This window comes from Dipodomys ordii, unplaced genomic scaffold, assembly GCF_000151885.1.
Source record: "Dipodomys ordii isolate 6190 unplaced genomic scaffold, Dord_2.0 Scaffold13, whole genome shotgun sequence".
In the NCBI taxonomy this organism is placed as follows: Eukaryota; Metazoa; Chordata; class Mammalia; order Rodentia; family Heteromyidae; genus Dipodomys; species Dipodomys ordii.
The window spans coordinates 345,127-357,941 of NW_012267229.1; positions in this window are offsets into that span (position 1 = coordinate 345,127).

Consider the following 12,815-nt stretch of genomic DNA (forward strand, 5'->3'; position numbering starts at 1 on the left):
TTTTGATCTTTGATAGATACCTATTGGCCCCTACATTTTATAATACCCACATGAAAGTCTTAGTTCTTAACAAAGGAAACAATTAAGTACTATATTCCAAGGCCCCCTGAAATACACTAGAAACATTATATGTAATCCAGTTTTGAAGGATTAACTAGAAAGGGGAAACAATAGAATCAATTAGAATCTAGTAGATGGTACCTCTTTTAAAGGATTCCCCTGATGTTGTCCAAAGTAGTAAAAATTTGATGGATTATTTGTCTATTATATTTTTTAATTCTTTGCAGTTCATTGGAGATAATTCTAATTCTCATCACTAATTTCAGTTGGGCTATTAACAGGAAAGCGTAGCCATACCATGTTTCTGTGGCTTGACCCTATTCACAGCATGGCAGCAAATGTTTCCAATGTGCAAAAATTCTAGCATGCAGGAAACAGAAACACCTAATTCTTTCATAAAACCAGGCCAAGAACTGGTACAAAGTTACTTTAGTCACATTCTATTGGCTAAACATGCATCATGCCAGCCCAGATATTGAAGAGCAAATACATTCCACCAATCAATAGAAGATGTGTAAGAATCTGTTTTTATCTTCAATGTATCCACAGCATGAAGCCAAATAGAAAAGAAGCCAGATTCCCTTTTAGACCTGGAAAGTTGCAGAAATAGGCAATAAAGGCTTGTCTTCTAAGAGGGATGATTCCACAATTTGATGCTAATAATAACTTTATACCCATCCACTTTGGAAAGGAGAATTTGTTTATCATTAGTTCATGCTTTTATCCCAATGTGCTAGCTAACGTATGTATCTTTTTCTATTAATCATATCTGGAATTCTGTAAGCATTGTTTTTATCAGCAAACCAAGTCTTTTGTCAAATAAGCCAAGTTTTCAATTATGAGTGTGATTAACTTCCTTCCATCTGTTCATCTTCTCCATCTGGAATGCCTATTTGTCTCACTTAAGTCTTAAATCTGGCCTCCAAATCTCTTTGTTTTCCCTGTGATTTCTATTTCTATGTTGTTCTTTCTGTTTTGAGAAAAAACTTTTCACTTGGGACCTCATCTGTTGAGTTATGAATTCAGTTGTCAGCAGTAACCATTTTTCTTCTATTTTTTTATTTATGTAGGGATAAGCAGAGGCACTATATATAATTTTTAGCCCCTCTATTTAAGGCTGTCTCTGCCTATAGTGTGTTAGTATGTTTTTTGTGTATTTGTGTATGAGCATGTGTATATATTTGTAAGCACAAAGATTTTTCCATATAACACTTATGAAAGCTTAGATATCCTAGTGTCTTCCTATTTTGCCAATATTATTACATGACCTTCAGAACTAATTACACCCTTCCAACGTGTAATTAGCCTAAGTGATTTCTGCCTTTGTATAAACTATAACATCTTCAAGATATATACATTTGGTAAGAACAGTACCTTCCTACAAAAGGGCTTCTATATACTGAAAAAAAGCTGTAAAAAGTTCAAGACATATGATGAATCAGTTAGTGGTCACATTCAATCAACTTTGACATTGTGGGTGGAAACTGGCCAGAGGTAGTCTTTTGGTCTCAATTTCAGCATTACTCAACATGTTAAAAAATGGTTCCATTTTAGTTTACCTAGACTAAATCTTCCTATTAATCCACACAGCTAGGGGTAGAGATAGATGCCACAGTGTCTTGATATCTAAGGAGTTAATTGTAGGTCATCAGCTCCCTCCCTGGTGCCTGCCAAAGTCATCACTGTGAATTGAATTTGGGGCAAGGACTCTTTTAAAATGATGGCCAGGGCTTCTGTTCAAAAATCTAATCATCCATTTAAGCAAGCAGGGTGATAACTCATACTCCAGTAGTAGTAAGAACAAATTCCATGGAGCTATGAATATCCATGGTTCTTAATTCTCTGCTGGGAACATCTCTGCATCTCTACAATTGATCTCCCCAGTGATTTTGCAGCTCATGCCCTTGCTAAGAATGAATATATTTGAATCATCCAGCCCTAATGTATGCTGACTCCATTATGATTAGTGCAAATATTGGATATGCCACCTGTGTTCCTAAACTGGTCACAAATTTTGTGCATTTGTGAACCAGAAAACCCTAATGGTGGATAATGACAATATGTAGAAAATAAATAGTGTTCATGTATTGACAGAGAAATTTGGCCAGAAGGGTTTTAAGTGGGTTCTGTGTTTATTACCTTCCTACTTAAGCACCAATTCTCATATAATTCCCAATAATATTCTTCCCACCAGGCTGGATATGATTAAACTATTCTCATTCTCCAAGGTGTTGGTAAAAGTTGAAAAGGAATAAAATTGCTTTACCCCTTTTATACCCAAGAGGTAATACTGGCTGGAGCACCAACCAATTCTTTTGTGTGGATGACCTAGAAGCTTACTATAAAATGTGAGAGAGTTTGGCATCTATTGTTTTATTTGGCCTTGCTGAAAGCCTGATACAAAGGCTCATTTTAATAGCCTTTAAATATTACTACTATGCTTAAACAAAACACTATAGTTATCCAAAAGAAGACATATTGCATTTGCAAAATCAATGAAATATAAATAGGAAATGTATTATATTTATACATATTTATGTATATGCACTAAAGCAAGACTACTCTTATCTTGAAATTTTAGAAAGCCAATTGAGATTGTTATTAATAAGCTCACTGGCACTAGTAATTTTTTTCCTGTGGGTGGTACCAATAATGGGGTTTAAACTCATAGCCTGGGCATTATCCCTTATGTTTTTCACCAAAAGATGGCTTTACCACATGAGCCATAGCATCACTTTTAACTTGTTCATGCTTTATTGTAGATAAAAGTTTCACAAACTTTCCAGGCCTGGGCTGGCTTCAAACCACCACCCTCAGATCTCCGGAAAGCTAGTATTACAGGCTTAATCCACTGCACCCAGTTACTGGTGTTATTTTAATAAGCCAGTATCTCTAGTAGTCACATTTGGGAAGGGAAGAAAAAGAAAAAAATATTAGCTTTCTCCATCTTTGCTGCTGAAATTACTAAAGCTAAGAGTCTGCTTAATAGCCTACTTAATTGCCTGCTTCATTTTCCAGTGAAATGGACTCATTGTCTCAGTTAACATCCTTGCTTCTTGACCCTATGTATCGCATAGACTTGAAAATCTAGATGTACTTGATACATAGCTTTGAGTATGATTGATAGTTTCAAATTGACCTTGGATATCTGACTCACCCTTAATTACTGATTGGAGACGTACCACCTGTCTGTTTTATTGCTGTCACCTGGAAAAGCAGCAGTCAGTAATCCCATTCCATGCCATAATTACACATAAGTTGGGTTTTTAAATTTTAATATCATAAATGGTATTTGATGACCCTCCACTCTCTAATATTTGAAATATTTCTACACACCAGAAAAGAAGATTAACTTAAACAATAGAACACAGAGTGTTTTTACTTATGTTTAGCTCTATTGCTATTAGTATTTACCAAATTTACTGGTTATAATAGAGCAAACCTCAGAATGGATCTTTATACTATTAACCAACCACTAGATTGATTAATAAAAAATAAAAAAGATCCAGCTCTGACGAGAATATGGTAAAACAGTGACTAATAAAAAAGTATAATAAAATTATAAATTGCTGTGAATGTGGAGAAGAGGCAAGAAAGTTTTAGAACAACTATTAAAATTTAAGTTCTATTTGACCCAGTCTTATAGACATAACAGCCCACCTACCACATAAGCATATTATCCATCAATTTCTGCTTCATTTTTTACTTTTTGCACAATTTTATCTTTAAATATTTCTGCAAAAGCTGAGTGCCAGTGGCTCAATGCTAGTGACCTGGGAGGCTAAGATATAGGAAAACATATGCCACAAACAACCTAGATAAACACATAAGACCCCTCTCAAGAATAGCTGGGTACAATGGCACACATCTGTTATTACAGCTGCATAGAAAGCTGAGACCAGAGGACTGCAATTCCAGACCAGCTTAGACAGAAAAGTTTGTTGTTGTTGTTTTGTTTGGTGCAGGTCCTGGGGCTTGAACTCAGGACCTGAGTGCTATTCCTAGGCTGTTCTGCTCAAGGCCAGCACTCCACTACTTGATTCACAGCTCTGCTTCCAGCATTTTTGGTGATTAGAGATACAAGTCTCACAGACTTTCTTGCCAGAGCTGGCTTCAAACCATCACCCTCCCATCTCTGCCTCTTGGGTAGTTAGGATTACGGGCCTGAGCTCCCAGCTTCTATCTCAGAAACATTTTTTTGAGTCTATATTTCAACACAAAGAAACTAAGCATGGTGGCATGCATCTGTTTTCCTAGCTACCATGAGGGAACCTAAAATAGATGATGGTTCAAGCACTCTATCAGGCAGGAAGTAAAATCTTATCTCAAATAACCAGTCCAAAAAAAATCTGGAGTCAAAGTTCAATGATAGAACACGGACTGGGAAAGTGGCTCAGTGGTAGAGCACTTGCCTTTCATGCATGAGGCCCTGGGTTCAATTCCTCAGCACCACATAAGCAGAAAAAGCCAGAAGTGGCACTGTGGCTCAAGTAATAGAGTGCTAGCCTTGAGCTGAAACATTGAGGAACAGCGCTCAGGTCCAGAGTTCAGGCCCCAGGACCAACAAAAAAAACAACAACAACAAAAAACAAGAAATAATAGGACACCTGCTTAGCACATGCAAGGGTCTGAATTCAGATACCAGTACTAACAAAGCAATAATAATGATAATGATAAGCATCCTGTATGAGGATACTGGGAAGAGAAATGAATGATGGGGCTGAGAAAGTTCATGGAACTTAGCTTATGGTCTATCAATAGCTTTCATCCCAGAGATGTTGATTTTGTGATTTTCTAACTGCCTTTCCTGGAGTGTTGTGAATTTGAAAACAAAACAAGACAGCCTTTTCAACATTCAATATGGCCTTCATTTAGTACAAGACTGACTTTTCTTTGATAACCATCATCAAGAACTCTGGGGAAATTTGTTAGGAAATGGAAAAACTTGGAAAAAATTATATTAAGTGAAGTAAGCCAGGCCCAAAGAAACATAGGTCCCATGGTTTCCCTTATTTGCAATATGAAAAGGTCAGATAATGTGATGTTAGGAAAATGAACCCTTAGATATGTATTTTAATGTTTTTTCTTTCATGCATGTGTTTCTAATGCATTTATAAGATTATTTCTTTGTTGCTTTGTATGTCCCTCCCCCACAGTATAACCCTTGCTTTCACTATATTTGATGTCAGTATAACTTGTGGAGGAGATGAGGAAAAACCAGTTGTTTAAGGATACAGGTGGACCTGTTGCAACAATGAGAAGTACAAGTTGTCATGTCGAAAACGAGCTTTACAACGTCGGTGGGGGGGGAGCGGGGGTGGGGAAGGGGGGAGGCTGGGAAGGGATGTGAAGGGTAAACAGAGGAGGCTGCAATGCTTGGTAAGAAATGTATGCATTATCCTGCCCATGTAATTGTAACCCCTCTGTACAGTATGTTCACAAATAAAAAAAAAAAAACTCTGGGGAAATGGGTGGAGTCAAATTTGGAAAAAGAGGTAGATGTGAAAAAGAAAAAAATAGTTTGGGACAGATGTGGATATTGTTAAAATATCCTTATCTGCTCATGTAACAGAATTCAATCAAAACAACTTTCATGAGTTTACAAATTCTCTATTTTCTCACTTTGTTTGCAATTTTATGAAACCATCACCAAGCGGTAAGCGAGCTACTGTTGGAGTCTGATTAAATGAACATTGGTTTGGGTACTCATGTATTATTGTTTTATTTTTAATCCTCTAATTATAATACAAAGGTGTTACAATTCAACAGGTACATTTATGTGTGCAGTTCTTCTTGCTCAGAGCCATCTCTTCCATCATTTCCCCCCATTCCCTCCACTCCTTTCCCCTGGATTCATGTCACAATCCCCAGTTCCTTTATCACATTCCATTGTTTCAGTCACAACAGCTCTACACCCTTCCAGGTACCCACTCTCTTTTATTAAAAAGTAATAATACACTTCAAAATAATTTCCAAATTATTTTTCTTCTTTCAAGACCACTTAATCCATAATACAGTGCTAAGTATTAGTGTGGGAATTTAACCAAAAGACAAACAAAAAAAACCTCAGAATATCTGCTTTCACGACCAATTCCTACATATAAGAGAGTAAGTATAAGAAGAAATCCAATATGTTGGAATGTAGCTCTGTGGCAGAGACCTTTTCCTAATATTCAAGTTTCAACCTCTGTACCACAAAAGGCAAGGAAAGAAAGAAAATAAAGAGAAGGAATGCAATAAGAATGAATGAGGGGGATTAATTAGAAGGAAATACAAATCACAATCAGAATGAGATTTCATTTGGCCAGGACAATAAAAGCAACCACTTACTCTGATGGTGGTGAATAGAATCAGAATATACCACTTCAAAATGTGTTGCCCTGCATATTTTGAGCTAAAAGAATTAGAGAAATAGCAGATGCAAGAAGGGATTCTGCCTACTTTTCTACCCATGAGAAAAGGGCCTTCCCTGTAGCAGGAAAGGAAAGATATTCTTATAGCCAGAGCTCATGCCAAATGGATGTATGCAAACAAATCTGCTACAAGAATCCTCGTCATCCATTAGTTTCCCCTAGATATTTTTTCTTGTCATGGTCTCACAATTTACTGCCCCTAATATAAACCCCCCTCTCTCTCTGAACACTTCTCATTTCTTCCGTTAAAAAGTATAATATCTTAGTCCTAACTGCTTCTTCGGCTTGTCATTATATTGTAAATATTAAACAAAAATGTATATGCTTTTCTCTTACTAAGCTCTCTTATATTAGTTTCTCGGGCCTGATACCAAAATATAGGAAGGTAAGGGATGTTTCTTTCTCTCCGTTAATGGGATATGGCCAGTGAGAGCCTGCCTGTCTACCCTTGGACAGGACTGACTCAGGAACTGAACATGTTACACCTAAAGATTCCAGACACCAGCTTCTCTAATAGACCAGTGGGACAAGCAAGAGGAAGCTGAGCTCAGTCACAAGACATTCTCAATGGTAGAAAGGAAGATACTTTGACTTAGGGAAGCATATGGCTGAGGTCTGAATCCCAGCTATGGCTGATAGGACATCTTTTATTGGCCAAGTCCAGAGGGTCTGAATCATTAGAGTGCATGGAGTCAGGTTGAGGGGTTGAGACTCATCATTTATATCAACTGGCAAAAACCAAGATGCTGAATACAACCCTGAGGCGGTCCATTTTTATAATGTCATCTGTCATTGCCAGCTTTGTGGGCAAATCTTTATTAAACCATCATTGAGATTAAGGATAATGAAAGAGAAGGGCCATGATTTTAGACAGAAAAGTCTTTAAAAACAAACCTATAATAAAATGCATTGTAAGTATCACGCAGACCAATTCTTGGCAGTTAAGATCAGTGACAATGTATCCATCTACTTGTGTTCAACCAGGGCAGAGAGAAGAGTGTGAGAGAGGTCTTACAACAATTTGATTTGCTTTAGCTTTGTGTCTTATTCATTCTTTGGCTTCATTTTCTTTCAGGCTCAGCTGGTCCAAAAAGAATTGTGTTTATTTTACAATGAGAAGCTGGATCCCTTGGGTTCCTCCTTGCTTTGAGCAGGAGGAGAACCAAAAAGAAATGAATTCTGAGTACTCTGAGAAAACAAATTTGTGGAAATACACTGGAGACAGTGTTCAAGAAGAGTTTATTCAAGTGAAACTGGAGCCTTTATAATCCTGCCAAGGCCAGTGAATCTTGTGGTGTCTCCCTTTGGATCAACATCCTTGCTCCCAGCCAGCAGGGTCCTTTCCTCCCCTTCCAGTCTGCTCAGGAAATCTCTGGTTAAGTCAGGTCTTGCTATTCAAAGTCTCATTATTCAACACCCTGGCTTCTGCCTCCAATCTGTCCCCACCTGTCTGTCATTATTTGGGCATTTTACTGCTCACCGGTGTCGCTTCCAGAAGGTGGGCAGCAAAAGAAATGAAAGGAGTGAAATCATGAACCAGCCATTGTTGCAACTGCTAAACAGACTTGATGGATGATTGGGCTGAAAGCAAGGTGGAAACTCATGCTTCAATGAAGGTTTAAGATATTCTGAGAATTATAATAGTATGGAAATTTAGCAGTTGATGATGATCATTTCAGAAAGGGGCAAAAGTAATAACCGCACAGGGGAAAAGAAGTTACACTGAGTGATTGCTTTGAGACTATGACTTTGGGAAATAAAGGAAGAGGGCAGGATTAGAAAAGTGGTGGGTCTGTGCAGTAGGAAACCATCCTTTTCTAGAAAAAGCTGCCTGTAACCCTCTACTACTGAAGTAGCCTAGTGATTTCTATCATATGCTCATCCATCACTAGCACCACATTTGATGGGTCCAAGTGAAGCCACCTAATTGGATATCCCTTGAATCAATGGGCTTGGCATCCTACTGTAAAAAGTTGAGGCTGGAAATCTGAATGAAGAAAACTGGGATCACATTTGCTTTAGATAGTACAACAAAGGCCCAAGAAGGCTTAATGATCTATGCTTCAGCAGAAATTTTGATGGTAGTAGTCAATCTCAAGAAAATGATGAAAGAGAGCTCATTCGCATACATGTTAATGGAAGCATAAAGATTTGGAAATACTTGTTCGCTGGTACCTTCAGACCAGTCTTGAAGGTCTGCATTTTTTTACATCACTAGAACAAAAGGAAAGCATGTGCATTGGCTAGGATGATGTGTCATGAGTGAAATAGTTGGGATATTAGGTGGAATGACCATAGAACAAGCTAACCATTGTCCCTGAAAGTCAAGGGCAATTCAGCTTCTTAAATCCCATTCCACCTTTATAGAAAACGATGACACAGAAACATGGCTCTGGCCAAGATGGGCATTGGTGACTTTTCTTTGTTCAACAGTGTTTCTGTGTGTGTGTGTGTGTGTGTGTGTGTGTGTGTGTGTGTGTGTTTGCCTCTAATGTTTTGAAAACTCTACTTGAGTGAACTCCGCTCAAGTCCTGTGTCCATGTCTCCTGCTTCTGCCTTCCATGGGCTGCGCTGTACTGTCCCCTCTCAAACTGAATGCATTGACACTTGCTGCTTTAGTGTTCCATCTGCAGTTCCTCCTGTCCCGGTGTCCATTCCCTCAAGATTTGGTGCCCACACGGCAGTTAGCTGTGTTGAGCAGCTTCTTTAAGATAGGCAGTGTTGGGGCTGGGAATGTGGCCTAGTGGTAGAGTGCTTGCCTAGCAAGCAAGAACCCCTGGGTTTGATTCCTCAGTACCACATAAACAGAAATAAACAGAAGTGGCGCTGTGACTCCAGTGGTGGAGTGCTAGCCTTGAGCAAAATAAGCTCAAAGAGAGTGCCCAAGCCCTGAGTTCAAGTGGCAGGACTGTCAAAAAAAAAAAAAAGGCAGCATCTTGAGACCTAACCAATGGTAGCTTTGACAAGAGGATCTTCTGGCCTTCACAAAATTTCTGACAGTGCTGCTCATTTCCTGGACACAATGAGCCATCTAATGAAAAGGAAAAACCACTGGGAGAGTATTTCAAAAAATAAAATTTTCATCATGCCTCAACTTCCATCTCTTGACTGTTGCCATCTGACATGACACTCGGCAGAACTTTCTGAGATCCTGTGCTTTATTTATTGACTAAAGCCCCAGCAAAGTTAGGAACATGCTTTTGAGACATGAACTTGGTGATTTTTATTCATTGAATTTTGAAAATGAATAACCTACTATACTGTCCAGTATATTACATTTTAATATGTACCGTATGACCATATGATTTTCATTCCTCTTTATATCAAAGATGTATTCATTTGCTTCCATATGTTATATAACTTTGTGTGTTTGTGTGTGTGTGTGTGTACACACGTGCACACATGTGCCAGCACACTGGTCCTGAGGCTTAAACTTGGGGTCTAAGCACTATCCCTGAGCTTTTTTGCTCAAAGCTAGCACTGTACCACTTGAACTACAGCTTCACTGTTGGCTTTTTGGTGGTTATTTGGAGATCAAAGTATCACAGACTTTCCTCCTTGGGCTGGCTTCAAACTGTGATCCTCAGATCTCAGCTTCCTGAGTAGCTAGGGATACATACAGGCATGAGCCATTGATGCCAAGCAACAATTTAATAAATATTTCTTGGTCAAATAAGTTTCAGCCCATTACTCCAAGAATCCACAGTCCTGAAGAAAATGATTACTTTTGAGGAACTGAGAGCTGTCAATTACTAATAGGTTGGTGTTTGGGGGACAACTTTCCCCAAAACATACCCCAAGACAAAAATGTACAAACAAGTTGTTTGGGTAGTGTCCTAGGTGGTTGTAAGACTTTGCCAATTTCTCTCTATCCAGTGGTGGAATGACGTGTGGAATGGGGCAAAGGATCCACTCTTCAAACTCAAGGTCTTAGAACCCTATGATGTCTGTCAAGATCCAGAACTGCCTATAAGGTTCAAGCTGACTCAGAATAATACCACCTCCATGCTCAGCTTGTTCCCCTGACCTATCCTGCTTCCCTTTCTTATTATAGGCTTCATCTTAAAACAAACCCTCAATGAATCACATGTGCAAGAATCCCCAAATCAGGCTCTGTTCCTTAGGTTCCTGGAACCTAAGGCAGACAGAATTCCAGGGAGCATCAGTAAGTGAAATGAAGTGATATGGATAAGCATTTCCAAACAAACTATAAGATCAATCAGTCACCATGTGGACATGAAATCCTTTGGGGATAGAATTACTTATCAATAGAGTGTTTGTGTGTGTGTGTGTGTGTGTGTGTGTGTGTGTGTGTGTGTGTTAGATTTGATTTCTGGTGAACAATCTGTAATTGTTAGGATAACATTGTTCTGTCTAATGTTTAGGATAGACTTAATTTAAAAAGTGTCCCTTGTTTATCTGAGAACAAACTTAACTACATGTCTGGTGTCTTCTCTAGCAAGCCATCTCAGTGGGCCTTCAGGAGAAGAGACCATCTAGAGCACACCTCAGAGTCATACCACTGGAGGAATGAGGAACCTGTGGTATTTATCCTCCAACTCCCATCTATATTTACCACTAAGTCATGCTCCAATTAACCTGGTCTAGTCATAAGAAAAAGAGAAGGTCATCAGATAGAGCAGTGACCTTATAGGTCCTCAACCAGTGAAGATTGGTGATTGGAATTGGATAGAGGCACACCACCCATGGTGTCCATTAAGCATAACAGCTTAAATTGGAGCTTGTCTCAACTTTTTTTTTGTCGGTTGTGGAGCTTGAACTCTGGACCTGGGTGCACGCTATCCCTCAGCTTCAACACAAGGTAAGCACTCTACCAGTTGAGCCACAGCACCACTTCCTCTGTCTCAACTTTTTAGAGTTCAGATAGATGAAAAAACATCTTGTCTCCACTCATTTCTCCACTATAAAAGGGACAATTAGGCTGAATGAAGCTAACTGTTAGGTTAAATTATGATGGACTAAGAGGTGTGTGTTTGTGTATCTGACAGAGAAAAAGGCAAAGCAGTGTTTGCTGTTTTAGCGATGGCATATGAAAATGAAGATTTCCTGACCTGCCATTTTCACTGAAAGTAATGGTGCAATTGCAGGAAGTGTCTGGGTAGTTCTAAAATTCTTTTCTCAAACCAGGGAGCAAGTTCTCTTTCCATTTCCAGTTAAAATAATGAAGCCAAATGATTGTCTGTTCATTATCAAGACCAATTAGATCTTCAGAATTCTCCTTACACCAATAAGTGTCGATACTATGGGTATGTATTTTGTCATCAGTTCATTGAATTTCCATACACCATCTGCTCGAACACATGGGGAATGTATATTTTCTCACTTTCACCATTCTTTGGGAATTATTTAATCTCTAATCAAAGCCAGAGAAAATGAACTAGACATAATTTCAATGTTATTTTTCCATTCATTGGGTAAATGTGTGTATCCTTCTGGTCTAAAGGGTCATGTCCCCACTTGGGAACAGTGCAATTCATTTTGACAGTAGCAAGAAATCATTTTTTCCCCTTTCTGGGTTCTTTTGGCTCAAACTTGAGCTTTAAATTATTGGGAATAAATGTGACTTTGTCTTATGACATATGATATAGTCAATTGCTCTGGAGAAAGGGCAAAACACATTAATAAAATATAATGTCTTTTAGTGAAGCAGCACAAATCAGAAGTTGAGTTTTCTTGTACCTGAGAACACTAAGAACATTTAGACTTCTTTTTTTTCTCCTCCTTAAATTAAGCATTTTATTTGGTTAATTTTTAAAGGCAAGTAATAAGATCATATCCCAGATGATAGACACAATTTGTTTGAATTCATGCATAAACCAGCCAAATTACTGCCTCGTCCACAACATTTGTGTCTGGAGAACAATGAGGACAGACAGTAGCCATGGCCTCCTAGTTGCATAGGTTGCCTAGAAGGACAATCTTGTGACAATCTCAAATTGAGTTGGAACTCACATATCAGTAACCTGTAATCCTAGCTACTTAGAAGGCTGAAATCTGGAAGGTGAGAGTTTGAAGCCAGACTGGCCCAGAAAAGTGCAGTAGGCTCCATTTCCAATTGGAGCAAATAATCTAGCAAGAGGCAGGGCTCAAGTGGTAGTGCCAACCATGAGCAAGCTAACTGAGTGAGAGTATGAGGCTCTGAGTTCAAATTCAGAACTAGAAAATAAAAAGTGATACCGTGGAGCTGAAACCCAACTATATCACAAGCCATATAGCCCTAAGGAAAGGCTATAATTCTCTTAGAGGAAAATGTTCCTTCCTTCTTCTTTCCTTCCTTCCTTCCTTCCTTCCTTCCTTCCTTTCTTTCTTTCTTTCTTTCTT